The following is a 12,291-nucleotide window of genomic DNA, read 5'->3' as shown; positions in this document are numbered from 1 at the left end:
GCGCCTTTAACCGCACGGCCACTTCGGCCGGCCCAGGAAACAGGAACGCTCCTTTGCCGCCAAAGCTACATTGCCAACACACGTCAAAAGGGACAAGTAATCTGCGCAAATAAAGCTACACACAAGAATGCCTAAGGAGTAAAAAATGTGAAATAATGGTACAAACGGCTACCGGTACAGGTTACAAGTTTAGCACTCCTTAACATTACTATTATTCAGAAGCGAAAATGTCAGCGCCTACTGATACAATAACCCAAGCATACACATGTACCAAGATTCCCCCGACACAGATTACGTTACAATTCAATTCCGTCCTTGGAACTTATGACAGGGAATACTCGTACACTTGTACGATATATGACCTGGAGCACAAATTGCGTTTAGTAGCACTGACAGATGGTCATGCACTCAATCAGTCATGGGAGCGTTAATATGACAGGTCCAATTCCATATAACACAAACGTGGCCTTCCTATATGAAGTACTAAAAACGAGGAAACAACACTTAACTGAACTGACTTGCAGGATTCCAGCCAGGATGTTATTGCCTCCAATCCTTACAGGTGGTCGTCGAGGTGCCGTAAAATCTAAGCTTGCAGAATAGGCCGGGGACTTTCCTACCAGGTTGCGTGCGACGTGCGTAGGTCTACCCGCATCCCGCCGCTACCAACTCTTATGCGAGCCGGTAAGGCTTGCCCCCGACCGATTTAAGCTTTCGCAGCTTCTCGAGACCCACGTCGGACAGCCGGAGCCCCCCATAAGCAACAACTCGCCAGCCACGTCTCCTTCAGAACCGAATCTCCATGCCCCGCCAAACCAATCACACACGCACTCGGCCAAAGACCTTAGTTCGTGACACATGATCGTATCGATATTGGCAACCAAAGTAGTTAGTGGCGTCAGTGGAATGCCATGGCACCAATATTAGAGACACCACCGCTCAACCTCCCCCCTTAAACCCTTAAAGCAATTATTCCCCCCCCCCCCAATCCCCTTGAGAAAAGGCGGGATGTTAACCATCTGACTTGACTAAGGTGGACTCGACGGTCTTGCCATTGGCTAAATCCGTGACCAGCAAATTAACTAGTTCCAGGACCTTAAAAATGAAACACGGATCGGTAAAGCGAGGGATGAACTTTCCAAGTCCAACGCCACCGTGGGCTCATAAAGATCTTATCCCCTACTTAGCCCGGAAAGGGATGTCTACCCTGGGTATAGGGCTTTGCCTGTCGATGGGCCAATTCTATATTGTTTCTAGCCCATAGCCCATTTTCGTTAATGGTATCAGGAGTGATAGATGTGGTGAGTTGAGAGGATACGACAACATAAGGGCGGCAGGAGTAGCTTTTCGAAGCTTCGTGTTGAGCGGAATTAAATGCGAAATTGAGTGTAGTATCCCATTTACCTGGGGACTTATCGTGGTATATAATCAAGGCCAACTTAAGAGTACAGCTCACTCTTTCGGCAAAGGACGCTTGAGGATAATACGGCGTGGTGGTGATGTGCTTAACGGGATTGCGAAGACAGAACTTTTTAAATTATTTAGAAAGAAACGCCAGAGCGTTGTCGCACACCACAGCCTTAGGTGGGGCAAAGCAGGAGAATACGTTTGTCAGGTTGCTGACAGTAATAGCGGCAGTAACCCCTCAGCTAGGAACGAGCCAAACAAATCTGAAAACGCCTCAACGATCACAATGATATAACAGTTTCCTTTCTTAGTGCGGGAAAGAGGTCCCACGAATTGAATAAATATTTTGTCCAGAGGGTACTACTCGCACTCGGATAATAATACCTAGGGTTCGTTATTGGGCTTGCCCTTGTACTAGAGTCACGCTCACCAACCAAACGCCGGATATCCCTGTACAATGACGGCCAGGTGAGGTGATCTCATACCTTTGCCATGGTCTTGTACAGCTTTAATGCCCACCCACCAACGAACTGTGGAAGTAATGAAAGATGGAAGGGACTAACTCAAGAGGCAAGCAAATTGTGAATCGCCCAGGTCGGCCACTGGCTTATACAATACACCATTCTTCAAAGACAACCTCGGCACCTTCTTTTCAGCTAACAATTGCCTCCTGATGGGTCCCCACAACGGATCCTGTTCCTGCTTAATTTTAAGGCCAGCAACTTCGTTGAGAACAGTACAAGCAAGATCATCGGAGCTACTGGCTCGGTCTCCCTCAGAGGTATCTTCCTGCTCAAACATGCGACTGGGCGCATCGATTACCTGGTTTTAAGAGCCTTTAACGTGGCGCATTTTAAAATGAAACGCCGATATCCAGACCGTTCATTTCGCAATTCTACCAGTTTTCTGGGTCTGACAGGACGTCTCATTATCGGTCTCTATGTTCCACATAGGTCTGGAGCCTTTCTAGGGCGAACAGAATGGTCAGTGCCTCACACCCTTACGCAATCAACTTGAGGCTGGCCAGCCTTCTTGAAACAAAAGCTGACGCTGATCCTCCTGGAGAAGATGTTGGACACAGTTGGGGTTCGTGATGGCGGTCTTAATACATTCAAAGGCACACAGTTGGCTTTCACCCCATACAAATTTTTCCTCTTTCCTGCGCAGATTATTAAGAGGACCAGCAAGCTGAGCAAAACTGGGAACGGTCGCTCACTTACATGCCTGACCCGCCATCTATGCACATGCGCAAGACAAGGGAAGATAATTGAATGCGCATGCGCATGCGCATGCGAATACGAGAAAGTTTATACATGGGTCGGGGCTAAATAGCCCATATATTCCCAACCGTGGATCAACGTATATCAAAAAATGGAATGGATAGAACCAGAGACGAGCTAAATAGGAGATGAAACCTAAAAATAACATCACACGGTTGCTTACGCTAGTAATGAAACTTATATATGGAGCTACCTATGACAATCAGGAGGAACTACACTACTGGAAATGGAAAAAAGAACACATTGACACCGGTGTGTCAGACCCACCATACTTGCTCCGGACACTGCGAGAGGGCTGTACAAGCAATGATCACATGCACGGCACAGCGGACACACCAGGAACCGCGGTGTTGGCCGTCGAATGGCGCTAGCTGCGTAGCATTTGTGCACCGCCGCCGTCAGTGTCAGCCAGTTTGCCGTGGCATACGGAGCTCCATCGCAGTCTTTAACACTGGTAGCATGCCGCGACAGCGTGGACGTGAACCGTATGTGCAGTTGACGGACTTTGAGCGAGGGCGTATAGTGGGCATGCGGGAGGCCGGGTGGACGTACCGCCGAATTGCTCAACACGTGGGGCGTGAGGTCTCCACAGTACATCGATGTTGTCGCCAGTGGTCGGCGGAAGGTGCACGTGCCCGTCGACCTGGGACCGGACCGCAGCGACGCACGGATGCACGCCAAGACCGTAGGATCCTACGCAGTGCCGTAGGGGACCGCACCGCCACTTCCCAGCAAATTAGGGACACTGTTGCTCCTGGGGTACCGGCGAGGACCATTCGCAACCGTCTCCATGAAGCTGGGTTACGGTCCCGCACACCGTGAGGCCGTCTTCCGCTCACGCTCCAACATCGTGCAGCCCGTCTCCAGTGGTGTCGCGACAGGCGTGAATGGAAGGACGAATGGAGACGTGTCCTCTTCAGCGATGAGAGTCGCTTCTGCCTTGGTGCCAATGATGGTCGTATGCGTGTTTGGCGCCGTGCAGGTGAGCGCCACAATCAGGACTGCATACGACCGAGGCACACAGGGCCAACACCCGGCATCATGGTGTGGGGAGCGATCTCCTACACTGGCCGTACACCACTGGTGATCGTCGAGGGGACACTGAATAGTGCACGGTACATCCAGACCGTCATCGAACCCATCGTTCTACCATTCCTAGACCGGCAAGGGAACTTGCTGTTCCAACAGGACAATGCACGTCCGCATGTATCCCGTGCCACCCAACGTGCTCTAGAATGTGTAAGTCAACTACCCTGGCCAGCAAGATCTCCGGATCTGTCCCCCATTGAGCATGTTTGGGACTGGATGAAGCGTCCTCTCACGCGGTCTGCACGTCCAGCACGAACGCTGGTCCAACTGAGGCGCCAGGTGGAAATGGCATGGCAAGCCGTTCCACAGGACTACATCCAGCATCTCTACGATCGTCTCCATGGGAGAATAGCAGCCTGCATTGCTGCGAAAGGTGGATATACACTGTACTAGTGCCGACATTGTGCATGCTCTGTTGCCTGTGTCTATGTGCCTGTGGTTCTGTCAGTGTGATCATGTGATGTATCTGACCCCAGGAATGTGTCAATAAAGTTTCCCCTTCCTGGGACAATGAATTCACGGTGTTCTTATTTCAATTTCCAGGAGTGTATTAAAAACTATACCTAAGGCAAGTAGTTAGCCTGGGGGGGGGGGGAGGGGAGGGGGGAGGCTGAGGGGACGTAATCTAAAGACATCGTGGTAATAATGGCGGGCTATGGCCCATCGATCATAGGCCGGTGTGAGGTGGAGCGTACACCATTAAGTTAAATAGTGGTTTTGATTTTGTACATACGTACTGTTTGTGTTTTTCTTTTCTTTTTCGTTTATAAATGTATAGCCATGGTGTTCTTTTAATCATTGACAAAGGTCTTCTTAGGCACTTGTGGGTTTTATTGTTGTTCTGAAGAAGGTGTAGTTATCTACGCCGAAACCTGGGTTAACACTTAACACTAGGTTTCTTTTTTCGCAATCGAGGCGGGTTTTTAGTTTTTTAATATACGAGGGCCGTTCAGAAAGTAACCTCCGGTTGATTTAAAAAAATACACCAAGTTAAATAAAAATATTTTAATATATACATCTTACAACTACATCTTTGCACTATTTTTCTACATAGTCTCCATAGCGATTGAGGCACTTATCGTATCTCTTCACAAGCTTTGAAATTCCTTCTGCATAAAAATCACCCGCTTGTGCCTGGAGCCAGCCTGTGACCGCATCTTTGACCTCTTCGTCGTCATCAAACCGCTGTGACCCGAGCCATTTCTTCAAATGCATGAAGAGGTGATAATCACTTGGCGCCAGGTCTGGGCTGTAAGGTGGATGGTTGATAACGTCCCACTTGAAGGACTCAAGAAGGGCCGTTGTTCTGCGAGCAGAGTGAGGACGGGCGTTATCGTGCAAAAAAACGATACCGGAAGTCAGCATACCACGGCGTTTGTTCTGTATAGCCCATCGTAACTTTTTTATTGTTTCACAGTACACGTCTTGATTAATGGTCGTACCACGTTCCATGAATTCAACCAACAACACCCCTTTGGCATCCCAAAACACCGTTGCCATCAGTTTTCTGGCAGAAAAATCTTGCGAGGCTTTTCTTGGTTTGGTAGGCGAATTTGAATGTGCCCACATCTTTGATTGTTCTTTTGTCTCAGGGTTCACGTACTTAATCCAGGTTTCGTCACCGGTCACGATTCTGTTCAACAATGGTTCTCCTTCGTCCTCATAACGTGACAGAAAGTCTAATGCAGAGGCCATTCTTTGAGTTTTGTGGTGGTCGGTAAGAATTTTGGGCACCCATCGTGCACAGAACTTACGGTAACCCAATCTTGCTGTCACTATCTCGTACAAGAGAGTCTTAGAAATCTGTGGAAAACCGGTAGACAACTCCGACATTGAGAAACGTCGATTTTCACGAACTTTTGCATCAACTGTCTGAACGAGTTCGTCAGTCACCAATGATGGTCTACCACTCCTCTCTTCATCATGAACGTTTTCTCTTCCACTTTTAAATAAACGTACCCATTCACGGACAACTCTGTCACTCATAACTCTTGGTCCGTACACGGCACAAAGCTCACGATGAATAGCTGCTGCAGAATATCCTTTGGCTGTAAAAAACCTTATGACAGCACGCACTTCACATTTGGCGGGGTTTTCTATTGCAGCACACATTTCAAACTGCCACAAAAACTAAACTAGCGCAGGTACGACGTTCACTCGACCACGGCTTGATGCAGACTGACCTGTTGAGTGCGTGAACGCACAGATGGTGTCGCTACTCCCCCCACAACCCGCACTGTGACCAATCGGAGGTTACTTTCTGAACCGTATTAACCAACGACAGCTGACGCGCTGCGATGTTGAAGGTTCTGAAACACGAAGAATAAGCAAATGTGGTTGCAATGGGCGAACACCCAGGCTATTAATGACATGACTTAAATACTGAAGTTCAGACTGCAAAAATATAATTTACATTTTGATCAGATGCAGACAACACTTGAAACAGGGTGCGAAGATTGCTAATGTGCTCTTCATGTGTGCGACTCGAGACGACAATGTCATGTAAATAACTCGAACAAAAGGAACTTCTGCGGATGCGTAAAAACTGTACAGGCCCACATTTGCTACAAGAAGAGCAAGTCGCTTCACGCGAGGGGCAAGATCGGCAATCATGAGTCGTATTACAGCGAAGGTACGACTTCACACCTCATGCCTGATGTGACATGTTTTTAGTTGAGCTGTGGCCAGCTGTGCCGCTGTTTGCGAGCCTGCTGCGAGGCCTGTTTGCCACGGCTATCTACGGAACAAACAGACCCTACCACAAGACTGTCTGCTCCACTTTTGCAGGAATCTCGATGGTCTAAAATCTACCGAAACGTCTGCAAGTAAGGGTTCTGGTATTTAATAATCTGTTACACAGTGCGAGAGTCAACTACACTGTCTGTGATGGCATCACGAATCATTGCATCACTGTTATATTTGCCAGAGGCACATTTGAATCTACACCGTCTAGTAACGCCTTGCAATTCAGTTATCCACTGACGGTACGTCTGTCCTTGTAACTTACGCAATCTGAAGTTTAAAGAATGTGTTACGAGCAGCCGCCACTTGCACCCTGTCCTCATAATACACACATCAAAAAAAGTTTTCCATCACCCCAGTTTCCAGAACTCCTGAAAATAGACTTTGACTGTGGATATTGTATCACAGGCACAGTCCCTTTGACTCTTCAGAGATGTCACTGAACCCGCCCAAAGATGTAAACAACCATGCATGAGCAGCGCCTATTAGACGGAGGGCGTCCGACAGCCGATCAGTTCCAGTCATTCCACCAGGAAGGAGGAACACGGCTGGTGTTGTCTGTAGTTCAACCATGCCTAGCCGGTCAATACCGCGGTTCGATCGCGTCCGCATTGTTACTTTGTGCCAGGAAGGGTTTTCAACAAGGGAAGTGTCCAGGCGTCTCGGAGTGAACCAAAGTGATGTTGTTCGGACATGGAGGAGATACAGAGAGACAGGAACTGTCGATGACGTGCATCGTTCAGGCCGCTCAAGGCTTCTACTGCAGTGGATGACCGCTACCTACGGATTATGGCTCGGAGGAACCCTGACAGCAACGCCACAATGTTGAATAATGCTTTTCATGCAGCCACAGGACGTCGTGTTACAACTCGAACTGTGCGCAATAGGCTGCATGATGCATAACTTCACTCCCGACGTCCAAGGCGAGGCCCATCTTTGCAACCAGGACACCATGCAGTGCGGTATAGATGGGCCCAACAACATGTCGAATGGACCACCCAGGATTGGCATCACGTTCTCTTCACCGATGAGTGTCACATAAGAGTTTAACCAGACAATCGTCGGAGACGGGCTTGGAGGCAACCCGGTCAGGCCGACACTGTCCAGCGAGTGCAGCAAGGTGGAGGTTCCCTGCTGTTTTCGGGTGGCATTATGTGTGGCCGACGTACGCCACTGGTTGTCATGGAAGGCGCCGTAACGGCTGTACGATAAGTGAATACCTTCCTCCGACCGATAGTGCAACCATACCAGCAGAATATTGGCGAGGCATTCGTCTTCATGGACGATAATTCGCTCCCCCATCGTGCACATCTTGTGAATGACTTCCTTCAGGATACCGACATCGCTCGACTAGAGTGTCCAGCATGTTCTCCAGACGTGAACCCTAACGAACATGTCTGAGATAGATTGAAAAAGTCTGTTTATGGACGACCTGACCCACCAACCACTCTGAGGGATCTATGCCGAATCGCCATTGAGGAGTTGTACAATCTGGATCAACAGTGCCTTAATGAACTTGTCGATACTATGTCAGGACGAATACAGGCATGCATCAGTGGAAGATGATGTGCTACTGGGTATTAGAAGTACCAGTGTGTACAGCAATCTGGACCACCATCTCTGAAGGTCTCGCTGTATGATGGTACAACATGCAATGTGTGGTTTTCATGAGCAATAAAAAGGATGGAAATGATTTTTGTGCTGATCTCTGTTCCAATTTGTTATACAGGTTCCGAGACTCTCGGAACCGAGGTGATGCAAAACTTTTTTTATGTGTATACTTTATAAGCGCTTGCAACAGGGCCTCATATTCTACTAGTTCAAGGTGGGAAGTGGGAAATAACTTGGTGGACGAGCGGTATACATTAACTCCCACCGTGGCAAAGAAATAAGAATGTGTTTTAGTACCTTATATGTGATAAACTGTGATGTGCACGTTGAACTGTGTGAGGTACTCTGTCCATTTCGCCTTCGATTCGTCAAACACACGAAACAGCGGCACATACGCAAGTAGTGCAGGCATTGGCGCTGCCGTTGTGTCCAGTGTCTTGAGTGAAATTATCTGTGCCGCCATGGAGCGATTCATCGCTTCAAGCAGTTGCGCCATTTGTTGACTCTGAAACTGAATAAATTGAGCTTTATCAACTGCAGGTGGCGCAGCAGGCGATGGGGCTGAGTATCCATAGCAACTAAGCAACGCACAAAGACAGCGAAAAGCATAAAATAGCACAGAGAGAGCAAAAGGGATGCAAAAGCAGCAACTGCGGAACCTAGCACGTAAAGAGCAAAAGCAATGCAAACAGTGGGTGTAACCTCCCCCTCACTTATCGACCTTAATGACAGTGAAAAATTAAACCGCGTGTACCTAATGGAAATTTGGGAAAAGCAATCGTCACCGAAGTTAATCTGTCGGTAAAGAGGGAGGAAAGGGTTACATCTAAATGAAAGGAAAAATGCAAATGAAACTGGTGGAAATTAATTTTGAAAAGGGGTAAAGTTAATGAAGAAAGTAAATGTGCGGCCGTTACGTTAACAATTAACTAGCGGTAATTAGATATTTGAGATTTGGGGGAAATTATGGTCGCCAGTCCTAAGGACAATTACTATAGTAACTGAAAAAGATAGGTAATTACACATATAATTAGCACTAGAAGTGTGGCAACTGAAGGTTGACACGTGTAGTGTGAAAACTGAAAGTTTGTCAGAAGTAATAAATTTCGCTACACTCTGACCTAATTTGGCAAAAGAATTAATAAAACTGGAAAATCGAAAGTTAATTTAGTGACTGAAGTTAATAGTGAGCTTTCTTTCTGAAGCACATCGACATTCAGTAAAATAAGGTTAGTCTTGGACTACCTCAACAATCATTTCAGAAGCTACTTGACTCTACGCAATTTAGAAATAAGAGAATTAACTTTGAACTTGAATTAAATGATTCTGAACAATTAACAATAGTAAAATTTAGTAAGTACCAAGCTGAGCTGCAGTCACAGGTAACTAAAATACGGTAACAAAACTCGCACTCTTAATTTGTGATTGTGTAATCTAACTATTGTAGCCAGCTGAACTTTGAAATTAAAGCAGTGAAATCGAATGATGCTGGCGTTTGAATTTCAACGACCCTCGGGCTCATTTCGGAAAAGGAAGGGACCCCGCTTGGCAATGCAATTGGGACAATGAGCAACAAAGGTTCATGCTAAGTTGCTGTAATTTTGCGAGGCAAATGGAACAATTTGAAAAGCTGAGGTCTGCCATACAGTTCTGAAACTTTACGTGCTTTTAGTCTTCCTTGTTGGTTGATTGAAGGTTTGAAGCCGTCGATCGAGGATGTGGCGACAGTCACTCATTGTCGGCCGTCGCTGTTGCAGAAGCTGGATGTTGGCGCGCCTTCTTCTCGACAGGGTCACCAGACGAAACGGGCTCTTGATGTGCGCCAGCTAATGCTTCCCGTCCGCGACACCATGTCAGAAACTATCATCGCAAGTCGAGCGCAATTACATGCTGCCAAACCCCGAAAGCGCGGCAACTCGCGGGAGCTTCACACTACACACCTGCTCCACTCGCTACTCCAGCCAGACTCCAACTGCCCTGCCCGCGCTCCACGCGGCAGAGTTAACACTACCAAAGATCCTACACACTTTGATTCTTCACACGACCTATCGATGTAATCGTTCGATAGCAGTTTTCCCTAGGCAAGACCCAGCGTAAAAATACAAATAATATTTACGAAACAAACCAATTATACATCGACATGAGTGCATAAATATATATATATATATATATATATATATATATACAAACAGTAAAACAATTACAATATATAAAGAGACAGAAATGTCATATCTTGAGGTAACAAAACAAGGAAAAAAATAATAGTACAATAGATGGAAATAGGAGGATATGCTTTTCCGGCGTTACATGGGGACACACAAAGACAGTCGAAGAAACCCAACCAAGAACAGAAAGAATCAAGTAAAAATGTGACAGAACAGGAAGAGAGCAACTAGACTGATTGCCACATGCAGGCACGATAATTCATCGCCACATTTTTTGTGTACGATGGGCTACAGAGTAGAGCGGCAACACTGGTCATAGGAAAGCTGGACAGAAGTAGAAATGATTAGCGAACAATTTAACACAACAAACTGAAGATTTACTTACCGTGTATTTCTGCAAGTGAACGAAGACTCATTACAAATAATGCTGCAAGAAACAGAGTCCAGTTATCACAATGTCAACTAGGATTAGGCTCGCTGTACTAAGCACTAACACGGGTGTCGCAGAGAAGAGACTCCAAGTGGCTTGAGTAGCTGTCGCCAGCCGTACTATATTGCAGAGGCAGAAGGCGCTCATGGCACAGCGGTGCTGGACGTGTGGCTCAGTGGGTGTGCGTTATTGGATCCACCAGATCCTGTGCGCCCGCTACCTGCGGGAACTTTCAATTCTGTTACAAACATTGCGAAACTCATGGGGAGGTATCGACATGTAATATCACACATTTGTAGTCTGGTATCTCGTAGAAGGACACTGTTCACTGCAACACATAACGTCTCTTCAGTGAACCAAACGGCACAGAAACTGTACAATAGCCGATTTATGTCACCTACATGGCTGTTACTGCACTGCATCAGTGAAGCTAGATGTGCGTGTGTGTGTGTTGTGGATACAAATGCGACGTAGGGAGCTACAAGTTACTGAAGAAATGAAACTGCAGCATTCGAGATGTAGTTGTCAAAACAAACACATTCATGAAGGTGGGTGAAATACCAAAAAGCGTCTTTGTACAAATAAAGCTGTATAAATAGTGACTGGCTGCTATATTTCTTCAAGTAATGCAGCAGTTGTATTTGGGATTGTCTGTGTTTAAATAAGTGTACGCCATTTTCTTTAATCAATTTACAGTGAAACGGAATTTAAAATGCAGAAATATTGTTCTTCGGTGGAGCTCACATGAACGACTCAGTCTATTAGAAACAGGCTTGGAAAAGATATCCGTTTCACTAAACGTGTTGCGAGCTACATAGTGAACATAATATAGGATATTAGCACTCCGTCTTCAGGCCAAATGTGGTCCATCGGAACCATCCGACCGCCGTGTCATTCTCAGCTGAGGATGTAGATAGGAGGGGCACATGGTCAGCACACCGCTCTCCTGGTCGTTAGATGGTTTTCTTTCGCTGGAGCCGCTACTGTTCGGTCGAGTAGCTCCTCAAGTGGCATCATGAGGCTGAGGGCACCCCGAAAATTGGCAACAGCGCATGGCAGCCTGGAGGTCACCCATCCAAGTGCCGGCCACGCCCGACAGCACTTAACTTCGGTGATCTGACGGGAACCGGTGTTTCCATTGCGGCAAGGCCGTTGCCGTAATATAGGACACTACTACTAATGAAGAGATTATCATCAATAAAAAGCTTCGTTGCAACGACACAGTCACCGGATTCCTGCAGCCAACGTGAAACGAGAAAAGTTAAATTGTAACTTATCTTGCTTCTATTTTACTAAAAAATTGTACCTTCACACCTTCACTCCACGAGACATCAGAGTTTAAAATGTCGTCCTATTCTTGGTCCCTCTATACATGTTACCGTTGCCAGTTATGAACCCTACGTATTATTGACGACGTTGTTATTCCCTATGGGTATATATATCTTACGAATCTATGTGTGGTTCATTCAGTTAAAATAATTCACCAGTTTTGCTCTGCACTCCTTTGTTTATAATTCTACGTTTTACATTTATCTTTTCTTATGTATCCTGATGCTTTTTTTTCTCA

General features: G+C 46.6%; 1 pseudogene; it reads right to left on the bottom strand.

Annotated features, from left to right (window-relative positions):
* Window positions 1-11,764: 11,764 nt before the first annotated feature.
* On the bottom strand, window positions 11,765-11,881 carry LOC126420112 (5S ribosomal RNA; annotated as a pseudogene).
* Between the last annotated feature and the right edge of the window lie 410 nt (window positions 11,882-12,291).

The sequence above is a fragment of the Schistocerca serialis genome, chromosome 9 (genome assembly GCF_023864345.2).
Source record: "Schistocerca serialis cubense isolate TAMUIC-IGC-003099 chromosome 9, iqSchSeri2.2, whole genome shotgun sequence".
In the NCBI taxonomy this organism is placed as follows: domain Eukaryota; kingdom Metazoa; phylum Arthropoda; class Insecta; order Orthoptera; family Acrididae; genus Schistocerca; species Schistocerca serialis.
Note: the sequence above shows the minus strand (reverse complement) of the source record. Positions and strands in the feature narration are given on the sequence as shown.